General features: G+C 42.3%; 2 non-coding genes across 2 annotated transcripts; both read left to right on the forward strand.

Annotated features, from left to right (window-relative positions):
* The first annotated feature begins 1,958 nt into the window (after window positions 1–1,958).
* Window positions 1,959–2,065, forward strand: LOC120267995. Its single transcript, XR_005538666.1, has one exon. It is a non-coding gene; the product is annotated as a small nucleolar RNA R71 (small nucleolar RNA).
* An 11,465-nt stretch (window positions 2,066–13,530) lies between these two features.
* LOC120268089 lies at window positions 13,531–13,637 on the forward strand. The gene has a single exon (XR_005538758.1). It is a non-coding gene; the product is annotated as a small nucleolar RNA R71 (small nucleolar RNA).
* The last annotated feature ends 13,709 nt before the right edge of the window (window positions 13,638–27,346 follow it).

The raw sequence follows: 27,346 nt of genomic DNA on the forward strand, positions 1-27,346 counted from the left end.
AACGTCACTTAGCTTGAAGTACCTGACCTTACCTTACCTCATGGGGGCTCATAGATGAAGGTTTCCCTCTTACCTATAACCTGATAGCATGATAAACATAGTCATTTGATGATAGAGGGGGAGTTATCGAGTTTGTTACCGCACAAGGGTTCATCACCCTTACTCCGTTCTTGCACATCCCCATTAGCCTCGGGCATTTCTTGTGATGTCTCCTTGCACACGTCATCCTTCGGATCATCTTCTTCGTGATCCTCGGGGTTGGTTGCACCTTGCCCTCTAGACCAAGCATTAAGACTTCTTCATTCTCCACTCCTTGATCTAGCACCCCTTCATATGCATCGAGATTCATCATTTCCTGCACATATTCCTCTATTAGTTCATCGGTAGTATCAAGAAAGTAAAGAGTATCATCAAAGTCAAGAGAATGTCTCATGGCTTCGACGAGGTGATATGTAAGCTTGTCATCCCCAACTCGTAAAGTCAACTCCCCGCCATCCATATCGATAAGAGCTTTGAAAGTGCGCAAGAAGAGTCTTCCAAGTATCAATGGGACATCGACATCCTCATCAACATCCAACACTACAAAGTCTACAGGAAATATGTACTTATCAACCTTCTCAAGTATGTCTTCAATGATGCCCCTCGGATAGCTCACCGTTCGGTCCGCCAATTGAATTGTCATCCGAGTGGGCCTAGGTTCCCCCAAGCCTAGGTTTTGGAAGAATGTGTAAATCATGACGTTGATGCTAGTCCCTGAGTCTGCCAATGTCTTCTCTTCACCCAAATTTCTGATGTTGCACGGGATGATGAAGTTTTCGGGGTCCTTCTTCTTGTTTGGTATATTCTTTTACAACACCGCCAAACATGAAGCATCTAAGATCACAGATGCACTTTCCTCGAACTTCGTCTTATTGGTCAAGAGGTCTTTTGGAAACTTTGCATACCGAGGCATTTGAGACAACGCCTCCACAAATGGGATATTGATGTGCAACTACTTGAATAACGCAAAGAAATTATTGTATTGCTCATCATTTTGGTCATTTTTCAACCTTGAAGGATAAGGGATTCTTGGCTTGTAGGGTGGGGGTACCACCTCCTTTCCTTTAGTCCTCTCCTCAACCTCCACGACCTCGGGTGCATGAACATCAGTCATCTCACCTGGAAGCCTACCCTCAACCTCACGACCACTTCTCAAAGTGATCGCCTTCACATATTCTCTCGGATTGGTTTCAGTGTTACTAGGCAAGCTTCCTTGAGGTTTCTCCGATAACGACTTCGTAATTTGCCCCACTTGATTCTCTAAATTATGCAATGATGTGGTGTGGTTGCGAAATGTGGCTTCAACTGATTGAAATCATATGTTCGAAGATTGAATGAACTTGGTTAAAGACTTCTCTAGATCAGTCATCTTGTTTTCCAACCTTGAAACACGGTTCTCCATGTTCAGGTCTTGTTGTTGTTGTTGGAAACCCGGTGGTGCCATGGCCTTTTGTTGTCCTTTACTATTCTATGAAAGATTCGAGTGGCTCCTCCAACCCAGATTGTAGGTGTTTCTATATGGATTGCCTTGGCTTCTCATTTCATTACCCACAAAATCCACTTGTTCTACTGAGGATGTACCACCTATAGAAATCAGACAAACCGACGAAGCATGTCCTCCCACACACCTAGTGCAACTAGTTAAGGCTGCCACTCTAAGAGAAGTTAGAGTATCTAACTTCTTGCTCAATGACTCAACCTGGGCCGCCAATGAAGTAACTGCATCGATCTCATGAAGTCTGGCTATCTTTTTTCTGTCTCTTGTGTTCCACAGATAATTGTTCATAGCTATTTCTTCAATGAGATGTTGGGCTTCTTCAAGGGTCTTGCTTCCTAAGGTACCTCCTACTGCAGCATCATGTAGCTTTGTGCTCGGGTTTAACCCATTATAGAAAGTCTGAATGATCATCCACTCGGGGAACCCATGTTGAGGACATTTCCATAGAATCTCCTTAAACCTATCTCATGTCTCAAAAAGAGACTCCAATTCCATTTGCACAAAGAAGGAAAGTTCATTCCTAAGCTTCACAGATTTTCAAGGAGGGAAATATCGGGCAAGAAAAGCTTCGACCATCTCCTCCTAAGTAGTAATCGATCCTCTAGGTAATGAATGTAGCCACTGCTTTGCTGTCTCCTTCAAGGAAAATGGGAAGGCCCTCAATCTGATAGCATCATCCATAACTCCATTAATCTTAAGCATGTCGAACACTTCCAAGAAGTTCTCAATGTGGTTGTTTGGATCCTCATCGGCCAAACCATTAAATTGTACCGATTGCTATATCATTTAGATGAATGCTGGCTTTACCTCAAAGTTTTGAGCTGTAATCGGTGGCTACACAATACTAGACTGTGTTGCCTAGAATTGTGGGTCTGGCATAATCTGATAGTGTCCTTTGCTATTCATTTTGTTCTGCCATATTATCTGACCCTTCATCTTCTACCTCAGCTTGATTTAACTGTTCTTGCAAAGGTTCTTTTCCCCTTCTATGAAGTGTTCATTCAAGTTCAAGATCTCCTTCAACTAATGTAGAAGGTTTCCCTGGGGTCATAACCTAGAGTTGCAACCAAAGAAAAAAACAAACAAATTAAAATGATGGAAGAATAAGAAAGTGTTAAATAGAATAAATGGTAAATAGCTAAAATAGCAAAGTGCAAAGTGTTTCTAAAATGCCTATTCCCCGGCAACAGCGCCAAAAACTTAACAATGCCCTTTTGCGTGTGTACAAAAAGTGTGCAAATTTGTTGAAGTAATAATACTCTGCTAAGTGGGTCGTCGTATCCATAGGGAATAGTTTTCAGAAACACAAGGATTGCTATTTAACTAAAGCGAAGATGGATCGATAGTGGTGCGAACAATAACGTTGAAAATAGAAATAAGAAAAGAAGAAGGAGGCGTAAATAAAAGATAGGAGAGGCAATCGACAGAAGGTGGGGTACCCGGACATTACTCTAACTAGGACAATTGCTTCAAGTGCAAAACCAACTATTATGTTCCTAACTGATGCTTAATGAGTCATGGAAATCCTAAAACACACGGTCCCAAACCTAAGGTCAACCATAGCTAACCCTACACTATACCCTGTGGAGAAACCGCCCAGTCTCGACGCCTCATACTGCGTAAGGTTGCTTAAAGGTCTAGGGACTCCAAGTGATAAACCCTATTCCCTAATATAGATCTAACCCTTTGGTCAAGGCGAAAGACCCCTAGACACAATTAAGCCGCAGCACTAAGGATTACTTCAACGCTTCACTCTATTTCTTGCGCAAGGCTCTTAGCATTTCACTCTATTGTGATCGCAAAGAACTCTTGGGACACGGAGGTAGGATAAATCACATCAGAGGGAAAGAGGACGTTTGGCTACCTCTAGACTCACCCTCTCCAATCTTGTTGTGTCTAACCCTTATTGTGTGTCACTCACTCACAAGGATTACTAATGTAGGCTCTCAACCCTAGTGTTACTCTAAAGGAAAACCATTCAACAAGCATTCAAGGTTGGAACTCAATTAAAGACATTAGTTAGAGAAACATAATAGAAAGGTTAAAGAAACAATAACATCCTAGGGTTTACAAGTGCAAATACCCACTAGGGGTTTAGCTCTCCATGAAGCAAGATACAATCAATAATAAATTCGAAAGTAAAGCATGCAATCCATAAGTAAAACCCCCATGGTATTCGTTTTGATGGTATTTTGGAGTAGCCTCGTCTTCTTCATAGGTTCCCTCGTCAAGCCTAGGGCACATCTCGCCGAATCGATGCCGACAAAAGCTTTCCCAATAACTATAATCCGAATGAATACGGTATTGAAGGCTTTAGAATCACTCCCATGTGGTAATCGACGCTCTAGGTAATGAGTGTAGCTACTGCTTCACTCTCCCCTTTGAGGAAAATGGGAAGACTCTCAACTTGATGGCATCATCCGTCACCCCGTTTATCTTAAGCATATCACACAACTCGAGAAAGTTCTCTATATGACTGTTTGGATCCTCATCGGCCAAACCATTGAACTGTGCAGATTGCTGCAACATGTGGATGAATGCTGGCTTTAGCTTGAAGTTCTGAGCTGTAATCGGGGGACACACAATACTCGATTGTGTCCCCAATATTGAAGGTCTGGCATAATCGGATAATGTCCGTTGTTTCTCATTCTGTTCTGCTATGTTTTCAGATTCTTCTACTTCCAAATCAGATAGATTAGACGGTTCTTGCACAGGTTCTTTCCCTTTTCTTCTAAGTGTACGTTCAAGCTCGGGATCTCCTTCAATCAATATTGAGGGGTTCCCTCGGGTCATAACCTGGAGCTGCACCGAAAAGAAAGAAAAAGAAATCGGAACGATGATAGAATAAGAAGAAATGAACTAGAATGAATGAATGAATAGCTAAGAAAACAAAGTGCAAAGTATCTCTAAACGCCTACTCCCCGGCAACGACGCCAAAAACTTGACAATGCCCCTTGCGTATGTCCCGCAAGTGCACGGGTACATCGAAGTAATAAAATCCCAGATGAGTGGGGTATCGTATCCACAGGGAGTAGGGAATAAAAACACTTAAATATTTTTTTAACTAAGTGAAAGATAAATAGTGATATGTGTGACAAGATGTGAAATAACAAAAGTAAAATAACAAGAAAGAGAGAACAAGTAAAGGAGAAGGTAAGGCAGTCAATATAAATGGGGTACCCGGATATTGTTCTGCCTAGGACAATCATTTCAAGTGCAAGAACCCACTATCATACTTTCTAACTGATGCAATAATGAGTCATGGAGATCCTTAAATACGTGGTCCTAAATCTAAGGTCAACCATGCCTAACTCTATACATGTCCCGGAGGAGAAATTGAATAACCTCTCAACCTTGTACTCGTATAGAATTGCAATGAGTTGTAGGGATTCTAAGTGATAAATCCTCTTCCTAGATGTAGACCTAACCCTTTGGTCAAGGTGGAAGGTCCCTAGCCACAATTAAGCCCTAGGTGCTAAAATCACTTCAACGCTTCACTCTGTTGCACCCACAACTAAGCCCCAGCGGAAAGTCATCCTTCCATTCACTCTACTATAACCGCAAAGAACTTGAGGAAATGGAGGTAGAATAAATCACACCAGAGGGGAAAGTTGACACTCCGCTACCTCTTGACTCACTCACTCAACCTTCTCCAATCTATGTTTGTTTAACTCTCGCGGTGTGTCACTCACTCACAACGGTTACCAACAGGAACTTTCAACCCTAGTGTCACTCTAAGGGAGTATTCATACAATCAAGCATTCAAGATTAGAACTCAAATAAAACATCAATTAATTGAAAGCATAATAAAGAGGTTCAATGAAACTAATATATCCTAGGGTTCACAAATACCCACGTACCCACTAGGGGGTTTAGCTCTCCATGGATCTAATTACAATCAATGAAATCAAATGTAAAAGCAAAGAATCTATAGAAAACCAACTCGATAGTCATGGTGATGGCCTTGTGGAGAGTCCTCTACTCGTCCAAGGGTCCCTTTGTCCGGCCTAGGATATATCTCGTCGGATTGGTGCCGACGAAAGCTCTCCCACTAACCTTTTTGAAACAGAGTGCGATGTTGGAGCCATAGAACCTCTCCAAAACCATAACCAATACCTCTCAAAACCCTAGCCGAAGCCCTCTCTCAAGTTGGGGAAAAGATGGAGAAAAGAATGCTGAAATCGGGGCTGAAATAGGCTTTTAAGGGACTGGAATCCGGAATCCACAAAATGGATTTTTCACACGGGCATGTGGAATTAACGCATGCCCGTGTGGATTCTCTGTTTTCATCCTTCTTCGGCCGACTGTAAATAGTGCTTGCTACAATGTTCTGCTACAATATCAGCCCGAAACACTCCCGAATCCATGCTTTCATCGATGTAACGTAAACGGGCACACGTTTACATCATAGATCACTTTGTTTCTTCAATTATGGACATATTGGTGAGGATCTTGCTATACATTCACAAGCCAGAATGCTTGAATGTAACTGCCATTGTGGCCTCCAAATCGTTGTACTAACTTGAATACGAGGAGGTTGGCACACATTCCCGCATTTCGAACCCGACTTATGTTTTCACGTTTGAACCTTCTCAAGATTTCCTCCAAATGGTGCATTTACGATCCACATTAGCTTCTTTCTCTAATATTCGGCCTCACAACCCTATCGGCATGAAAGTAACATAAATACACACATATTAGCGTTAAAACCCAATAAAAGTAATGCTCATCATAAGGAAAGAACACTTCGCATTCTTATCGCAGAACCACTTATCAATCTCTCCAATACTTAATCTTCTGCTTGTCCTCAAGCAAAAATTAAAACATTATGTGCATAGATGACGGAAATATTGGAAGTTCTTGGCCTTAGGTTCACCAAAGCCTACGAAGAGAGCATTCTACTAGTAAGGGAAATTTCAACACTATATACGAAAAATCAATGATCTAGCTAAAAACTTGAATAAAAAAGGACAACAAACCCGAAATCGTGTAAGTGTGTGAACTCACTCAAAACAACCCAAAGTATACTCCTCAAAGTTCTAAGTACAAGGGACTTATTTATCTACAAACAGTAAGAAAATTTCAAAGATGGTAGTAGCTTCACACATTCTCTAAGGTAGCCCTTTCCAAAGCGGCCGCTAAGGTGTCTTTCACACTTTCGAGGTGTAGCTCTTTCTACCGGAGTGGTAGCTTTCACTCATCCTATGAGATAGCTCTTTCTCTCATTAGGGAATAACTAGTATCCGACTTATGAGAGTAGGTTCACACTTCATAGGTGGTAGCTCTTTCCATCCAACAAGCACAAATAAATAATAAAACTATTTTGGTTTTTCTTTTTATTTCACCATTTCTTTTTCATAAATAACAAAAGAAACAACAATAACTAATCCCTTTAACATCGAACATGAGTTTCCAAAAGAGTTTAAAGAGTGAGTAGTGCAAGAAGTGTCAATCGGGCAAAAATTCCTACAAATTCAAGCAAAAACTAGAGCATGAAGACATTCAATGTTAAAAATTCTCCTAAACTCAAGAATACAATTATTGCAACTAAGGTGAACCGCCATTGGCTATGTGAGCATGTATATCAATCAAAATTAATATAAAAGAGATGTGTGCACTATAACCCCCCCACCCCCACACTTAAGTTGTACATTGTCCCCAATGTACACATGCAAGCTCACTCATAATGTATATCAATCAAGAGCAAATGTGGGAGAAGCAATCAAAATAATACTCCCCTGACTCCTAGTGCTGCATTTGATGGAGGTAAATTATTGGGAGTGATGTTTCAACGGGATGTGAAGCACACAAGGCCAAGTACCGAAGCAACATTGGTCGTGCCCATGATAAAGTCTCAATTCCCATGATGACAAGACCATCTGCACGCATACACGAGCGGGTTCAGTGAAGCTCAATAAAACAAAAACAACTCGAGTATATAAAAGATAAGGCAATGAATACAACTCGAGAACACAAAATGAAAATAAACTCAGAAAGAAAGTCCATTCTGAGTATACAAGTCCGGAATAAAAATGCAGAAGTAATAAGACGAAAGAAAATAAATCAAGTGTCAGTGTCGCGCTCTGACTCCTCTACTACTGTGGGTGGTAGATCGAAAGGTGCTAGTGGAGGTGGTAATGGTGATGCTGGAGGGGCCTGAGGAGTCCTCGGCCGCAAGACAAATGAGTAGGCGACGTCTCGCTCTAAAATCTGTTGTAACGTGTCGAAATGTGCCATGAACTCTGTAAACTGTGCAGCCTGCGCAGCCTGATTCTCAGCAATCTCTGCTCAGACCTCAGCGACCTCTGTCCGTATCACCCCCACAGCACTCTCGAGCCTCTCAAACCAATCATGGGCTTGAGATGGTGAAAACTTGTGTACTGGGGATGGGTCCTCTGCCACTGGAGGTGCCTCGGTCTCCATCGGTGCTGGCTGAGGCTCGGGAGCAGGATGAGAAGCCTCGGCATCATCACCCTCTTCCTTAGCTATCTCTAGAGCTGATAGAACCAAAGCATAAACTAATCAGAATGGCGTGTAAATATCGATACGTAGGTCGAGAAAGGCACATGGCCTTGGACACCCCCGGCTCATACTGGCCCTAACCACACAACGCTCGGTAAGCTCTCTGTGGGGTCAACGCTCCAGGGTAATCTATCGGTAACTGGGAATACTCCTCAATGTCTATAAATGCCTCCTCATACAAGCCAAGCCAAACTGAAAACTGAGTGATGCTCATGCTATGGTAATGTCCAAATGCACTGAACTGAACGTCGTCAAGGCTGTCCAAATGACGCTAAGACCTCAAGTGTAAGCTCACGAATGGCTGGCTCCCTAGTCAACAATAACTGCCTCCATCCACCCACCGAAACGAGATCCTCGACCCCATCTCCGAACTCATCTCCCTGCTGTAAATCTCTCAATATGCTTGTGTCCAGGAATCGAGTCTGTCCGAACTGAAGACTCGACAGATGCTCAAAACTAGCCTGATGCTCGGGGATAGTGATCTCATACTCTCGGACTCTGGGGACAACTCACGCGGCTGTTTCTCGGCTTGCTTCTTTGACTCAAGTGCCATAATCTGCAAAATTTGAAAGAAAATCTATCAAACCAGTTAATTTCTGCACACTCGTGTGGATCCACGGGGCGTGAAAAATGCACGGCCGCGCCTCAAAAATCCAAAAATACACCGTTAAATCGCTTCTAACTTTGATCTAAACATGCATAATCATTCTAACTGTAGAAACGAAGCATTATTAACTAGTTTCATCAATTAACATCAAGAATTAGCGAAGAAAACAAAATAAAAGATAGGGCTTACCAACGAGTTGAGATTGAAAACCTTGAATCGGTCAGAAAACCAAGTAAAAATCCTTCCAAATCGGCAATGCGAGGTCGGGAAACGATGTGAGAGTACTCTCAGATGAATGGGGAATGTTCGGATGAAGAGGAATGATGATCCTTTAAAAGGAACTCGCGCCTCTTGGTGTTCTGTACATCCGCACGGGCGTGCGGAAATTACCCACGCCCGTGCGCCTCCACAGGGGAGAGCCATAGGGCAGACGCACACCCCTGTGCACTCTCGGGATAACACTCAATCTCTCTGAATGCAACCACAGGGGCGTGCGGAAAATACCCATGCCCGTGTGCCCGACCCACAGGGGCAGCCGCACGCCCCTGTGTCTTCTATGTCTAAGCGAGAAATATCGCTAAGTATTCAGTACGGGCATGTAGAAATTCAGCGCGGGCGTGGACATTCATAGGCCCAACTCACAGGGGCAAGCGCACGCCCTTGTGCCTTCTCGGGATTGAGAGATATCTTTTGCAGAGTTTTGCACGGCGTGCGAAAATTACCCACGCCCGTGCATTTTTCACAAGTTCACCCACAGGGGCGAGTCCACGCCATGTGTGCTCTTGGGATAAGTTCCCAAGTCTCTTCAGTAAAACACACGCTCGTGCAAAAATTACCCATGGGCGTGCGAAAGTCACGAGGTCGCTCAAAGGGGCGGACTCGCCCCTGTGCCTTCTCTGGATGAGCTTGCAATACAAATCCATGGGCGTGTGGAAATTCCACACGCCCGTGCATGTTCCTTGGATGCCTTAAAAACTCTACAGGCTCTGCAGAAAATTTCTGAACACTCAGAGCCTACCCTATTATGCAAACTATACCAGCGAAAAACATGAGAGATAGCTCAAATGACCAAAACTTCACTAAATCCACATAAAAACGTACGATGAAATTAAAACCCACAATAAAATCACAGCAAAAGCATCTAAAAATCAAGACACCAACACTCAACACTTTATTCATGCAAACACTAAACTACTAACGAAGAAAACAGTAAACACTTGGGTTACCTCTCAAGAAGCACTTGTTTTACGTCACTAAGCTTGACGTGTACCTCGTCTTACCTCAACGGGGTTCATAGATGAAGGTTGCCCTCTTACACATTGCTTGAAAGCATGATGAACAAAGACTCTTGAAGGTAGAGGGGGAGTTATCGGGCTTGGGACCACCTAGCAATGGTGCACCCAATTTGTTCGGTTCACGCGTATCTCTAACAGCCTTAGAGCGTTTCAGGTTTCATCTCCTCGCCCTCTTCATCTTCCGGAGCACTTTCTTCAGGATCCCTTGAGTAGATGGTATTTCTTCAATTGAACCAAGCATCATAACTTCTTTTTTGTCCACCTCTTAGTCAAACAAACCCTCGTAAAGGTCCGGATTGAACATTTCCTGCATGTATTCATCAACAATCTCATCAATAGTGTCTAGAAAATACAAAGTATCATCGAAATGAAGAGAATGCCGCATGGTTTTAGCAAGGCGGTATGTGAGCTTATCATCTCCAACTCTCAATGTTAGCTCCCCGCTGTCCATATCAATCAATACCTTGGAAGTCTGCAAGAACGGTCTCCCAAGTATCAAAGGTACATCCGCATCCTCATCGACGTCGATTACCACAAAATCTATAGGAAAAATGTACTTGTCCACCTTGATAAGCACATCTTTGATGATACCCCTCGGATGTATCACCGTTTGATCCACCAATTGCAAAGTCATCCGAGTGGGTCTAGGCTCACCCAAGCCTAGCTTCTGAAAGAAGGTGTATGGCATGACGTTGATACTGGCCCCTGAGTCCGCCAATGCCATTTCTTCACCCAAATTGCCAATATTACACAGAATGATGAAGCTTCGCTGGTCTTTCTTCTTGTTCGGCATGTTCTTTTACCACACCGCCAAGCAAGACACATCTAAGATCACTGAAGCACTCTCTTCCAACTTCCTCTTGTTAGTCAACAAGTTCTTCAAGAATTTTGCATACTTAGGCAATTGGGCCAATGCCTCAACAAAGGAATATTGATGTGGAGTTGCTAGAACAAACTCAGGAACTTCTTGTACTGTTTATCCCCTTGGTCATTCTTCAACTCGGAAGCCTACCTTCAACCTCACGACCACTTTTCAATGTGATCGCCTTCACATGCTCTCTAGGATTGGTCTCGGTATTACTCGGCAAGCTTCCTTGTGGCCTTTTCGATCGAGACTTTGCAATCTGCCCCACTTGATTTTCAAGATTGTGCAAAGAGGCGGTGTGGTTGCGAAGTGTAGCCTCGACTGATTGAAACCCTGTATTTGACGATTGCACAAACCTAGTCAAGGCTTTCTCCAAATAGGTCATTCGAGTCTCTAAACCTGAAACTCAGTTTTCCATGTTTGGGACTTGTTGTTGTTGGAAACCCAGTGGCCCCATGGCTTTTTGTGGACCTTGGTTGCTCCACGAAAAATTGGGATGATTCTTCCAACCCGGATTATAGGTGTTGCTATATGGATTCCCTTGGTTCCTCATTGCAATACCCACAAAATTGACATTCTCAACCGAAGATGCATCACAAATAGAGAATGGGCAATCGGAGGAAGCATGTCCTCCACCACACCCGGTGCAAGTAGTCATGGTCGCCACTCTATATGAAGTTAGAAGATCTAACTTCTTACTCAATGATTCCACTTGAGCCGCCAATGAAGTTATTGCATCTATCTCATGGAGCCCAGTCACCTTTTTCTTCTCCCTAGCATTCCATTGGTAGCTATTTAACCCCATTTCTTTAATTAGTTGACGGACCTCACCGGGTGTCTTGCTACCTAAGGTACCTCCTGCTACCGCATCCAAGAGTTGCCTTCTACTTGGATTCAACCCATTGTAAAAGTGATAAGTGCTTGTGTGATAAGAATACTAAGTGTTCTTTCCTTATGATGAGCATATAGGGTTGTGAGGCCGAGTATTAGAGAAAGAAGCCAATGTGGATCGTAAATGCACCATTTGGAGGAAATCTTGAGAAGATTCAAACGCGAAGACATTAGTCGGGCTCGAAATGCGGGAATGTGTGCCAACCTTCTCGTATTTAAGTTAGCACAATAATTTGGAGGGACACAAGGCAGTCACATTCAAGCATTCCGGCTTGTGCATGTATATCAAGATCTCCACCAACATGTCCGTTTTTGAAGAAGCAAAGCGATCTACGACATAAACGTGTGCCTGTTTAGGTTACCTCGATGAAAGCATTCGGGAGTGTTTCGGGGCAGTAGTGTAGCAGAGCACTGTAACAAACACTGTAGCAAAATATTGCAGCAGGTACTGTTCACAGCCGGCTGACGAAGGATGAAAACAGAGAATCTACATGGGCATGTAGAATCCTGATTCCAGCCCTATTTAAGGCTGATTTCATCCACGATTTCAAAATTCATTTCTCCATCTTTTTCCCCAACTTGAGAGAGGAAGGTGGGTAGGGTTTTAAGAGGTATTGGCTAGGGATTGGGAGAGGTTCTACGGCTCCGACATCGCACTCCATTTGAAAGAAGGTTAGTGGGAGAGCTTTTGTCGGCACCGATCCGGTGAGGTGTATCCTAGGCCGGACAGAGGGACCTTTGGATGAGTAGAGGACTCTCCACAAGACCATCGTCACGGCTATCGAGGGGGTTTTCTATGGATTTATTGCTTTTACATTCAATTTCATTGATTGTAATTAGCTCCATGGAGAGCTAAACCCCCTAGTGGGTACTTTGATTGTGGATCCTAGGATGTATTCGTTTCATTGCACCTAGTTATTATGCTTCCATTAATTGATGTCTTTATTAAGTTCCAATCTTGAATGCATTGATTGTATGAATACTCTCTTAGAGTGGCACTCGGGTTGAGAGTTCTTGTTGGTAACCCTTGTGAGTGAGGGACACACCACGAGAGTTAGACAAAGCTAGATTGGAGAGGGTTGAGAGGGTGAGTTGAGAGGTAGCGAAGCGTCCCCTTTCCCCTCCAGCGTGATTTATTCTACCTCAAATTTCTCGAGTTCTTTGTGGTCATAGTAGAGTGAATGGGCTAAGGAATGACCTTTCGCTGGGGCTTAGTTGCGAGTGCAATGGAGTGAAGCGTTGAAGTAATTTTAGCATCTAGGGCTTAATTGTGGCTAGGGACCTTTCGGCTAGACCAAAGGGTTAGGTCTACATATAGGAAGAGGATTTATCACTCGGAATCCCTAGAACTCATAGCAATTCTATACGAGTGCAAGGTTGAGAGATTGTTCAATTTCTCCTCCGGGACATGTATAGAGTTAGGCATGGTTGACCTTAGATTTGGGACCATGTATTGAAGGATCTCCATGACTCATTAATGCATTAGTTAGAAACATAACAGATGGTTTTTGCACTTGAAACGATTATCATAGGCGGATCAGTATCCGAGTACCCTATTTATATCGATTGCCTTACCTCTCCTTTACTTGTGCTCTCTCTTGTCTCTTTTACTTTTATTTACATTACATCTTGTCACACAAATCACTATTCATATTTTGTTTAGTTAAGAAACAATTTAAGTATTTTTACTCCCTACTCCCTGTGGATACGATACCCACTCACCTGGGATTTTATTAGTTCGACAAACCCATACACTTGCGGGACATACGCAAGGGGCGTTGTCAAAAAGGTCTGAACAATCATCCACTATGGGAATCTGTGTTGCGGGCACTTTCTCAGGAGCACCTTGAACCTTTCCCACGTCTTGAATAGTGACTCCAATTCTGACTGTACAAAGGACGAGATCTCATTCCTAAGCTTTGCAGATTTTCCGGGAGGGAAATAAAGGGACAGAAAAGCTTCTACCATCTCCTCTCATGTGGTAATCGATGCTCTAGGTTATTGCTACTACAGCTATCCCAGAGACCGCCAGGAGCGGAGGAGATACTGTGGAGGGTTCCCGACAGATTCCCGAACCCCTCACAGCACAGGGTCCTCGAGCTTATGACTGTATTGAGAGGCTCGAGAGCGATGTGGGTGAGATTCGGACCGAGATAGCGGAGCTCCAAGCTACCCAGGCAGTGCAGTACGTTGAGATATTAGACCGTTTCGACATGATACAACGGCTACTGATGGGCAGGCCACTGGTCCCCCCACCACCTCCTCCGGCATCTCCCTCACCACTTCCGCCAGCACCCTTCGATTTAGCACCACCAGCAGCAACAACAATTGAGCCAGAGGACGACGCCGACACCTGACTTTTATTTCTTTTACTTTTATGCATTTCATTTTAGACTTGTTCACTCATAAAGGATTCTCCTTCTGAGTTTATTTTCATTTTGCATCTCGGGTTGTATTCATTGTCTATCTTTTATATATACTTGAGATATTTTGTTTTTATTGAGCTTCACTTAACCCCCTAGTGTATGCGTGCAGATGGTCTTGTCATCATGGGAATTGAGACTTAGTCATGGGCACGGCCAAGGTGCTTCGGCACTTGGCCATGTGAGCTTCACAACCCATCGGAACATTACTCCCAAGGACTTAGCTCCATCAAACGCGACACTCAGAGTCAGGGGAGTATTGTTTTGATTGCTTCTCCCACATCTATTTTTGAATGAAATACATTTTGAGTGAGCTTGCATGTGTACATTGTGTACAATGTACAACTTAAGTGTGGGGGAGAGTTCCATAGTGCACACATCTTTTCTATTGTTCTTGATTGATATATGCTCACATAGCCAATAGCGGTTCACCCTAGTTACATTGATTGTATTCTTGAGTTTAGGAGAATTTTTAACATTGAATATTTTCATGCTCTAGTTTTGTTTGAATGTCTAGGAATTTTTGCCCGATTTATACTTATTACACTACTCACTTATTAGACTCTTTTGGAAACTCAAGTTTGATGTTAAAGGGACTAGTTATAGTTGTTTCTTTTGTTAAAATCTAAAAAAAAAAAATGAAAAGAAGGAACAAAATAGTTTTATTGTTTATTTGTGCTTGTTGGGTGGAAAGAGCTACCACCTATGAAGTATGAAGCTACTCGCATAAGTCGGATACTAGCTATGCCCTAATGAGAGAAAGAACTATCTCATAGGATGAGGGAAAGCTACCACTCCGGTATAAAGAGCTACCACCTCGAAAGTGTGAAAGCCACCTTAGCGGCCGCTTTGGAAAGGGCTACCTTAGAGGATGTGTGAAGCTACTACCATCTTTGAATTTGTTGTCACTTTTGTAGATAAATAAGTCCCTTGTACTTAGAACTTTGAGGAGTATACTTTGGGTTGTTTTGAGTGAGTTCACACACGTACAAGATTTCGGGTTTGTTGTCCTTTTTTATTCAAGTTTTTAGCTAGAGCTTTGATTTTTTTTTTTTTTTGTATTTAATGTTGAAATTTCCCTTACTTGTAGAATGCTCTCTCTGTACACTTTGGTGAACCTAAGGCCAAGCACTTCCAATATTTCCTTCATCTATGCACAGAATGTCTAACTTTTGCTTGAGGACAAGCAAAAGCTTATTAAGTGTGGGGGAGTTTGATAAGTGCTTGTGCGATATAAATGCGAAGCGTTCATTCCTTATGTTGAGCATTACTTTTCTTGGGTTTTTACACTAATATGTGTGTTTTTATGTTACTTTCGTGCAGGTAGGGTTGTGAGGCCGAGTATGAAGGAAAGAAGCCAATGTGGATCGTAATGCACCGATTTTGGAGGAAATCTTGCTAAGGTTCAAACGCGAAGACATAGGCCGGGTGTGAGATGCAAGAGTGTGTGCCAACCTCCTCGTATTCTAGCTGGCACTTCCATTTGGAGGGCCACAAGGGCAGTCACACTCGAGCATTCCGACTTATGCACATAGAACAAGAGCGCCACCAACTTGTCTATCATTGAAGAAGCAAGTGATCCACGACATGAACGTGTGCCCGTTTGCGTTACCCCGATGAGAATATGGATTCGGGAAGCTATTCAGGCCGGATACCGTAGCAGATCACTGTAGCAGCACTGTTCACAGCCGGCCGAGAAAACATGAATTCAGAGAATCCACACGGGCGTGTGGAAATTATCCACGCCTGTGTGGAAATTCCACATGGGCGTGTGAAAAATCCACAGCGCCGTGTAGTCGCCCGACTCCAACCCTATTTAAAGCCGATTCAGCTCCAATTTCAGCATTCTTTTCTCCATCTTTTCCCCAACTTGAGAGAGGGCTTCGGCTAGGGTTTTGAGGGGTATTGGCTAGGGTTTTGGAGAGGTTCTACGGCTCCGACATCGCGCGTCGTTTGGAACAAGGTTATTGGGAGAGCTTTCGTCGGCACCGATCCGGCGAGGTGTATTCTAGGCCGGACAAAGGATCCCTTGCGACGAGTAGAGGACTCTCCACAAGACCATTGACACGACCATCGAGGGGGTTTTTCTATGGATTCATTGCTTTTACATTATATTTCTTTGATTGTATTTAGCTCCATGGAGAGCTAAACCCCTAGTGGGTACTTGGGTATTTGTGAAACGTAGGATGTATTCATTTCATTGAATCTCTTTATTATGCTTTCAATTAATTGATGTTTATTGTGAGTTCCAACCTTGAATGCTTGATTGTATGAACATTTCCCCTAGAGTGACACTAGGGTTGAGAGTTCTTGTTGGTAACCTTGTGAGTGAGTGACACACCACGAGTGTTAGACAATGCTAGGTTGGAGAGGGTTGAGAGGGTGAGTCGAGAGGTACAGGAGCGTCCCCTTTCCCCTAAGACGTGATAGATTCTACCTCCGTTCCTCGAGTTCTTTGTGGCCATAATAGAGTGAATGGTCTTAGGGATGACCCTCCGCAGGGGCTTAGTTGCGAGTGCAACGGAGTGAAGCGTTGAGGTGATCTTAGTATCTAGGGCTTAATCGTGGTTAGGGACCTTCCACCTGGACTAAAGGGTTAGGTCTATAATTAGGAAGAGATTTATCACTTGGAATCCCTAGAGCTCATTGCAACTCTATGCGAGTGCGAAGTGTTGAGATTGTTCGATTTCTCCTCCGGGACCTTAGATTTGGGACTATGTAATGAAGGATTTCCATGACTCACTATTGCATTGATTAGGAAGCATAATAGAGGGTTCTTGCACTTGAAGCGATTGTCCTAGGTGGAGCATTATCCGAGTACCCCATCTTTATCGATTGCCTTACCTTCTCCTTTACTCGTGCTCTCTTACTTGTTGATTTTAGTTTTGAGAATTGAATCATTGTCACACTTATCACTATTGATTTTTCACATAGCTAAGAAGCAGATTAAGTGTTTTTATTCCCTACTCCCTGTGGATTCGATACCCGCTCATCCGGGATTATTACTTCGACAAACCCGTGCACTTGCGGGATATACGCAAGGGGATCTTGTCATAGCACTTCACTCTATCATGACCGCAAAGAACTCTTGGAACATGGAGGTAAGATAAACCACATTAGAAGGGAAAGGGGACGTTCCGCTACCTCTCGACTCACCCTCTCGACCCTCTCTAACCTTGCTTTGTCTAATCCTAATGGAGTGTTACTCATCCACAAGGATTACCGAGATATATTCTTAACCCTAGTGTCACTCTAAGGGAAAATCAATACAACAAGCATTCAATGATGGAACTCAATTTAAACATCAATTAAAGAAGCATAATAAAGGTCAATGAAACAAAATCATTCTAGGGTTTACAAGTCCAAGAACACACGAGAGGTTAGCTCTCCATGGAGCAATACATAATCAACAATGAAATCAATAGTGAAAACATGCAATCCATAAATAAAACCCTCTTATAGTCCATATCAATGGTCTTATGGAGTCTCCCCATCTTCTCCAAAGGTTCCCTTGTCAAGCCTAGGACACACCTCGCCGAATCGGTGCCAACAAAAGCTCCCCCAATAACTCTCCTCCAAAAGAACGTGATGTTGAAGGCCGTAGAACCACTCCAAAAACATAGGTAAAGACTCTCCAAACCCTAGCCGTGAGCGCCTCTAAAGATGGGCAAAAGATGGGAAAAAGATCCTTCAAAACGTCTTCAAGTCATGGTATTTATAGGGGCTGGAATCGGGCATCCACACGGGCGTGTGGAATTTCCACAAGGTCGTGTGGATTTCCAAAATTTGGTTTCCTGCGAGCTGTGAATAGAAATTGCTATAGTAATTTTACTACAGTGATTTGCTACAGAAAACTACTATAGTACTTCGCCAAAATGCTTCTGAATCCACTCTTTTCATCGAGACCACATGATTGGGCACACATCCATACAACAGATCACGTTGCATCTTCAATGTAATCACATTGACGAAGATCTTGCTATTATTGCATAAGTGGGAACACGTGAGTGTGACTGTCTTTGTGCCCCTCCACTTTGCATATTCGCTTGAGCACAATGGAGGTTGGCACACACCCACATGTATTTGAGCACAACTTGTGTCTTCACGTTTGTTCAATCCAAGACTTCATCAACAAATGCATCCACGATCTATTTTTGGTTACTTTATTCCACAATTGTCTGCACAACCCTAGATGCACAAAAGAACACATATACACACGAATAAGCGATAAAATCTGAGAAAAGTAATGGTCAATGTAAGAAAAGAATACTTCGTATTACTTATACACAAGCACTTATCAATCTACTATTGCTCCTTCATCACCTATTATCTTGCCTAACATCTTAAGCGTGGAAAATTAAAGAACAAAGAAAGAGATTTTAAGAGCTACAGTAAAATGCAAAGGCCTATGGATGTGGATCCCTTTTGAGGGGTCATCATAATACATTGATGAATAACAAAAAATGGCAAGGGTGATTTTGACCAAGGGATCTTTAGATTAGATCAACCCCAATTTCTTGGTGATTGAACCCGAATCCCATACTAATGTTGATTGGAATTTCTCCCTAACCAACATTCCTACAAACCTAAGTTTACCTTTATAGATCGGAGGGCTACCGACATCCAATTTCTCAGCATATCGATACATGCAAACCTCTTTTAGTTTATTATTCATTTAGTACACACGAGTAGGTCACATCTGTGTATATAACTCAAGAAAGAACTACGGATCTCTCCATTGGGTAGTTCTTGGCATGAAAAACAATGAAAAAAATCATAAATCAACCCAAGCATTGTAATTAAGTAAAAATCATCCAAAAATACATGATGAACCCCCCTCCCCTTTTTCACAAGGTTCAACAACACCCAGTGCCCTTCGGGGTCTAGTGTGCCATGACACAAGTAATATCAACAAAATAAAGAAAAACATAAATAGAGTTCATAGAATGACGTTTCCCCCATCCAAGAAGTGCCGAATGACACTTCCAATAGCCAAAGGGCGCTTCCTGGTCCTTGATCCTTCCTTCCTTAGTGATAGATCTCTCCCTTTGATGAAGATGCACTTGCCTCCTTCTCTAGCACTATAATGTCACCTCCAAGAGATTTCTTCATTCTTCTTCTTCTCCTCTCTAAGTGGTGGCTAAGGACCCCTTTTTATTTCCCTAAAAGTGTGCTTTTATACCACAGGGTATACGAGTGGTATGGAGACTGTATAGGGCACGAATTGGGCTCAAAACTTGGATGAATCATGGTTTGACAGGGCCTATATGGCCTTGATGCGGCCTGTAGGCCGCATGAAGCTAGGCTAAACTTTTTGTCCCGAAAATCCTTTAGTTTCTGTAGTAGCTACTACGGTGAAATTGCTACATTAACTTGCTACAGTATTTCAACTAAAGTAATCTTCTATTGTACTCAACCTACAATAAAGACGCTATAGTACTGTGACCTAGTTTTCTTCTCTTTTTTGCCCTAATCGTATACTCGTGTTCTCCATGGCTTCTCCATGCCCTACAAATCAAATAATACCCAATTAAGCACAAAATGGGCATAAATTCCTAACAAAAATACATGCTAGATGTATAAAATATATATAATAAAATACATACATTTATACACTTATCAGCAGGCGAAAATGAGGCCGCACACACTTTATTAGTCTTCAAAATGGCAAAAACATGAGTCTATGTGGGCTGTGTGCAAGCCGTACACAAGCACACACATGCTTCTGGCCACCCTGTGCGGCCTGGTGTGCGGGCCACACACCAGGCCGCATGGCTCACTGGTTGGGTTATGCGAGCATTGTACGGCCCGCACAATGGGCACTGTGCGGCTAGTGCACAACCCACATTGGGGCTGTAATCGGCCTTAAATAGGGCTAGAATCGGGAATCTACACGCCCTTGTCGATTCACCACACGTCCCGTGTAATTTCCACACGGGCGTGGATAATTGCCACACACCTATGTGGATTCTTCGGAATTAACTTTTCTCAGCCGGCTTTGAATAGTACCTGCTACAATGAATTGCTACAATGCTTGCTACAGTGCCCCTGCTACAGTACCGGCCCAAAACACTCCTGAATCTATGTTTTCATCGAGGTAATGTAAACGTGCACACATTTATGTCGTAGGTCACTTTGCTTCTTCAACAACGGCTTCATCAGTGAAGATCTTGCTATTAATGCACAAGCCGGGATACTCGAATGTGACTGCCTTTGTGGCCCTCCAAATCATTATCTTAACTTGAATACACGGAGGTTGGCACACATTCTCGCATCTTGAGCCCGACTTATGTCTTCGCGTTTGATCCTTCTCAAGATTTCTTCCAAATGGTGCATTCACAATCTACATTGGCTTCTTTCTCTAATATTCGGCTTCACAACCCTATATGCATGAAAGTAACATAAATTCACAAATATTAGCGCTAGAACCTGATAAAAGTAATGCTTATCATAAGGAAAGAACACTTCACATTTTTATCACACAAGCACTTATTAGTACGTATCGTAACAAGTAATAAAGTGGTATCCCGTGAGGGGTAGGGTTATTAAACCATAGGGACTCGACTTCTAATACTAATTGATCTTCTAATCTCTAGTAAATCAAGAGATGGTTGGTAGAAAGATTAACTAAACAAAATAAAAGGATAAAGGGTGGAACTAACAGCCATACTAGGATTGAGCTTTCAACAACAAGAGACCAATGCCCAGGATAATCCCCATGCACATTAGTGTATTGACTTGTTTCTAATGTCTACCAGGTGCATCCTTAGGTTTTTGTGGGTGCTCAAAAGCAATTTTGCATCCACGACTCTCAATTACACCAAATTTTACAAGTATAATTGATAAGTGCTTGAGTAGACATATTTCTCTATATGTTTTGCTTGCGTTGAGCATCATTTTTACTATGGTTTATGCCTCATAAAGTGTATTTGGTGTTCTTTTGTACAATTAGGTTGTGAATGCGTTGAAGGAAGAAAAAGAAGCAAAGATAGGTTATGAAGACACATTTTGGGAGTTTTTGTGCAACCTAAGGATCAAGACACAAGAGGAGCTCACGTACATGGAGGTGTGTGCCAACTTCCAAGAGAATTGATAATTGCTTGTGTATAAGTATTACGAAGTATATTTTTTTTACATTGATCGTCTCTTTTATCATATTTTATGGCTCATTTGTGTGTATTTATGTTCTTTTGTGCATTTAGGGTTATGGAGACAAGTTTATAAGAAAAAGAGCAAAAATAGATCATGGACGCAATTGTTGGGGGAATTCATGAACCAAACAAGGATTAAGGCACAAGATGTGTTCATAGACATGTGGGTGTGTGCCAACCTCCAAAATGCTCAAGTGAATATACAAACTGGAGGGGCACAAATGTAGCCACACTCACATGTTCAGACTTGTTCAACATTGTCAAGAGCTTTATCAATGTACTTGAAAGCAAGACGCGACATGATCTACCGCATGGTTGTGTGCCCAACTTGGTTGCCTCGATGAAGAAAATGATGTCGGGAGCATTGTAGCGAAAGTATTGTAGTAGTATTGTAGCAAATCAATATAGCAAAATCACTGTAATAGTTACTATTTACAGTGCGCAAGAAAACGAAACCTAGAAATCCACACACCCATGTTGATGCCCGATTTCAGCCCTACAAATACCGCTTGAAAAGTTTTATTTGGGGATCTTCTTCCTATCTTTTGTCTATCTTTTGGGGAGAGCACGACTAGGGTCTATAGAGATTTTTGCTAGGGTTTTAGAGTGGTGCTACCGCATTCGACATCAAATTCCTTTGGAGGAGAGCTATTGGGGAAGTTTTTGTCGGCATCAATTCGGCGAGGTGTGCCCTAGGCTTGACAAAGAAGTCCTTGGAGAAGACGAGGTGGTGCTCAAGTGAATATACAAACTGGAGGGGCACAAATGTAACCACTCACATGTTCAGACTTGTTCAACATTGTCAAGAGCTTTATCAATGTACTTGACAGCAAGACGCGACATGATCTACCGTATGGTTCTGTGCCCAATTTGGTTGCCTCGATGAAGAAAATGATGTCGGGAACATTGTAGCGAAAGTATTGTAGTAGTATTGTAGCAAATCAATATAGTAAAATCACTGTAATAGTTACTATTTACAGTGCGCAGGAAAACGAAACCTGGAAATCCACACACCCATGTGGATACCCGATTTCAGCCTACAAATACCGCTTGAAGAGTTTTATTTGGGGATCTTCTTTCTATCTTTTGTCTATCTTTTGGGGAGAGCACGACTAGGGTTTATAGAGATTTTTGCTAGGGTTTTAGAGTGGTGCTACCGCATTCGACATCAAATTCCTTTGGAGGAGAGCTATTGGGGAAGTTTTTGTCGGCATCAATTCGGCGAGGTGTGCCCTATGCTTGACAAAGAAGTCCTTGGAGAAGACGAGGCGGCTCCTCAAGACCATCAACATAGACGACGGGGGGGTTATCTCTATGGATTGCTTGCACTTACTTTTGACTTCATTGTTGATTTTGTATTGGGCCATGGAAAGCTAAACCCCTAATGGGCGCTAGGACTTGTAAACCCTAGGATGATTTTGTTTCATTAACTTCTTTTATATTTCGTTTAATTGATGTTTTAATTGAGTTTCAATCTTGTGAGCTTGTTGATTTTATTTATCCTTAGAGTGACACTAGGGTTGAGAATCTATCTAGGTAATCCATTGAAAGGGTGACAACTTCATTAGGGTTAGACTTAGCGAGATTGAAGAGGGTTGAGAGTGTGAGTCGAGAGGTAGTGGAACGTTCCCTTTTTCCCTTTCAACGTGATTTATCCTACCTCCACGTTACAAGAGGTCAAAGAGATCTGATATAGTGAAGTACTAAGAGACAAACACCACGGGGGCTTAGTTATGCAAGCAACAGAGTGAAGTGTTGATTAATCCTTAGTGCTGGGGCTTAATCGTGATTGGGGGTCTTTCGCTTGGACCAAAGGGTTAGATCTATACTAGGGAATAGGGTTTATCATTTGGAGTCCCTAGAACCTCAAGTAGTCCCACATAGTGTGAGGTGTTGAGAGTATCCCTTTCCACTAGGGTACAGTGTAGAGAGCTACTCACCGTTGACCTTAGGTTTGTGACCATGTGTCTTTGGATTTTCACGACTCATTAAATTTCAATTAGGAGGCATAATATTAGTACTGCACTTGAAACAATAGTCTTAGAGTGAGCATTGTCTGGGTACCCCATTTTACCATTGATTACCTCTCTTTACTCCTCTTGCTTGTTTTCATTCTCGTTTACTTTTCTTTGCATTAATACCTTGAATCAAATCACAAATTGGTTTTTTACTCTAACTAAATAGCAATACTTTGTTCTTCGAAACAACTATTCCCTGTGGATTGGACTATCCACTCACCGGGGTATTTTATTACTTTGACGACCTGTGCACTTGTGTTACACACACACACATGCAAAGGGTGTGTAAAAAATTTAAGCCAATTTGTGAGTTGGAAGGGCACAAAGGCAGTCACACCCCCATGTTCCTACTAGTGTAAAGAATGTAAGAGCTTCCCAATAATAATTCGATGAGGAAAAGTCTTTTAACTTACCACGTGGACGTGTGCCCCACCATGTGGCCTCAAGAAAAAATGTGTAAGTCACGTTTATAAAGATACTGTAGCAAAAATACTATTCGTACACCGTGTGAAAATTCCACACCGTCTACGTAAAAACTCACATGGTCACGTGGAGACATGTGACAGACACAGTTTATGACTATAAATAGCCCTTTTGCCCTACTCTTTGGAGAATTTTGCCTAATGTTTAAAGGGGCAAAGCGGCTAGGGTTTGAAGAGAAGGTCTTTGGCAAATTTGGGGGTGTTCTTTACCAACCTTGATAGATCTTTTCTCCGTCATAGCATTGAGGGAGCCTTCAACAACCTAGCTCCGGAGAGGGATCCTTCAAGACATTGAGCGACCCATCAAGGTCATCATCACGAATTCAAGGGTGTTTTATTACATAGTTTGATTGCTTTTCATTGTATTATTCTTTGCTTTGTACTTTGCTTCATGGTGGGTTAAACCCTGATAGGTATTTGGGCATGAGAACCCTAGGATCATATCTTTGTATTGATTTACTTTATGTTTTCTATTAAATCCTAGTTAATTTGAGTTTTAATCTTGTTTTCTCATTGCTTGCATGTCATATTGATCCTTGTGACTGATTGGTATTGCTTGATTTATTGCTTTGGTGAGAGAGATGTCTCCATTAGGGTTAAATTTCCAGGATTAAAGAGGGTTGAGAGGGTGAATCATGAGATAGTGGAGTGTCCCTTTTCCCTTCCGATGAGTGCTTCCTATCTCCGTATTCTCTAGACTTTATGCGACCATATTTGGTGTGAGCATGAGATTGAGAGAATTCTCCACCAGGACCTTATAGGGGGTTAGGGATCTTTTACCTAGAAGTAGGGTTAGATCTATCTTTAGGAATCAGTTGTACTCTTAAGTATCCCTAGAGTTTATTGCGGTCATATGTGGTGTGAGGTGGTGAGATTGAACGATTTCCCCACTGAAACCTTGTAGGGGACTAGTATTAGTGGCCTAGAGGCAAGGACCGATTGTTCTTAGATTACCTCGAATCATCTAACTCAGTTTAGAAACAGTTAGTAGATCTTGCACTTCATGTTAGATCCTAGGGGAGCATTGCCCGGATACCTCATCTGTATTGATTGAGACTTTCCTTACTTAACTTTCTCTTTGCTTTCTTGCAATATTCATATTCTTGCAATTGAGTTTATTTTATTAAAATCGTGATTTTGACTTGATAACTGAGAATTGGTTACTACTAATATTTCTGTTCCCTGTGGATTCCACTACCTAACTCACCGGGTATTTTATTACTTCACGGCCCGTGCACTTGCGGAAGACACAGGAAAATTGGTGTGTCAATAACTACGGGCTTCATATACGCCAGGTTTTGCAACTACACAAGGCAATCACAACTACTGTAATCCACGCACATCAAGTTTTACTCAAACAACTGCACAAATTAAGTTCACCATGTTCTGCAACACATCAATTAACACACGAACATAATAAAACTCCATAGACATTAAAGCAAGTAATTCAAAGTACACTAAGCAACATACTTCAGCATCTCGAGGCACCATGGAACAGTTATCACCTCATAAATTGATAGAACTGAGAAAAAGAAATGAATGCACTAAGGTGAGAAATTATGACTCCCCCTTTTACAAAATCTCCTTAGTTGTGTTCCAAGAGCTTCACGGATGAGCTAACTCCACTTCTCTAGTGCCTCAAACTCAACCTTGATCCCCTTAGATGGTGTGGTGAAGACTGATCATCCTCCTAATTGATTGATTGCCCACAAGTGTACGGGATCGCCAACTAATACCCTATGAGTGACACAGGGGTCGTAGTATTCCACGGGGCCAAGGAAGTATTATTACTCACTCCTCATCTATTATCTAGCCTATAATCCTTAGTAAGAATTAAATAAAATAAAATAAACTAACCTAAACTAATCCTATGGCCGAGTAACTAGCACACGGATGTAAACAAACAAGGGAGTATCAAGCATGAGAAGGGAGTGTTTGGACAAGGAATCCACCTAGGGTTGTCAATAAGTCCCAGACTAGGATGGTTTAAAGATGCATTGACGATAGTTGAGACCTAGAGACCTCGTGAGTAGATTAGCACCAATCTCTCGGTGACTAACCCATGATCCCATACGAATGTCAATCAGAATCTCTTCCGGATCAACACACCTATGATGTGCACTCATTTCCCACAAGGAACGTCGCCGGAAGATGGCAGGAAGATGGCCGGAAGGATGTGTGGGGACGGCGGCCCAAGAAGCCAAGAAGAAGTCCCCCAAAAAAGTTCTCAAAGATCCCATTATATACCTCCACAATCCACCTCAAATTGACCTCAATCCTGGGTGGTATCCCCGGCTCAATGAGGACCTCATTGAGCCCCTCATTGACACTGTTTGGGGTAGGCAAACTCCACAAATGCTCTCAGTTTTTATGGCTACAGTGATCATCCCGGGCTAGATCCCGGGCAGCGTTGAGGCCGTATGCCATGATTCAATTCCTGTCTTGAAAACTCTCTAGGTACTACAGTGTCGGCTACAGTGTTTATGTCACAGTACCACTACTACAGTACTCCATCTACAGTATTTGTTACAATGAATGCGCTACAATTCCACGACCTGGTTTTCTTCTATTTTTCACCCAAATTATAATTTTGTGTCCTCCGTGGCGTTTTCGTGCCCTGCAAAGCAAATAAGATACGATTAAGCACAAAACGAGCATCAATTCTTATGAAAATACATGCTAGAGGCAACAAATACATATACAAAAATACATACATTTAGACACTTATCAAATATCCCCACACCTAAGCATTTGCTTGTCCTCAAGCAAACACATCATGAAAAACAAAGATAATGATAAGTGGGTAAATGTATTACCTCCGGCTCAAATAAATACAAGACTTTACAAGCATTGGGAAATGATAACCAGATAATGAGTTACAAACATTAAGCACAAAAGAAAGATCTTGTCTCACCTCTTATATGTCTGTGCCATGTGTGTGAACCTTGTATGTCATTTGCCCTGACCTGGTATAGCCTACTGACTTCAATAAGCACAGCTGTAGATGCTAATCACTCCACAGGTAAGAGTACTAAGTCTTAAAATGCTAAGTGCTACTTCAATAAACAAGTAAGATCCTTCTAAGCCCTAAACTTGAACTAGCTCCCTTTTCTTTCTCAGAACCTCCAGTAGGTAGTCAACAAGATCACTAGGGTTTTTATTTTCAGTTCATTATATTTATTTTTTTTTCGAGTCCGACTAACATAAACTGAACCAAAAATCTTTCTAGAGGGTGCACATGCTGGTTAGGCACAAGAGCCACCCAACTACTCGATTACAGTCTACATAGACGCATTCATGCTTCATTAGCAGAGGAATACTGACATAGACTCATTTTTTTTCACAATCATCCTAGATCATGTCTTCAGACTACTCTACATGCTACAAAACTAGGGCTAGCTTAACAAGACTTAGAAGTTCTTAGGAGTTCATTGAATGAAGGAACTTAGTACTCTAAGACCAAATACTCAAAGATGTGTGTTAAGCATTCAAGAGACATAGAGTAGTCAAGTTGGCTATTCCCAGGGCATCAACACAAGATTCGGTGCACAAGAC

Source organism: Dioscorea cayenensis, chromosome 8 (assembly GCF_009730915.1).
Source record: "Dioscorea cayenensis subsp. rotundata cultivar TDr96_F1 chromosome 8, TDr96_F1_v2_PseudoChromosome.rev07_lg8_w22 25.fasta, whole genome shotgun sequence".
NCBI classification, from domain to species: Eukaryota; Viridiplantae; Streptophyta; class Magnoliopsida; order Dioscoreales; family Dioscoreaceae; genus Dioscorea; species Dioscorea cayenensis.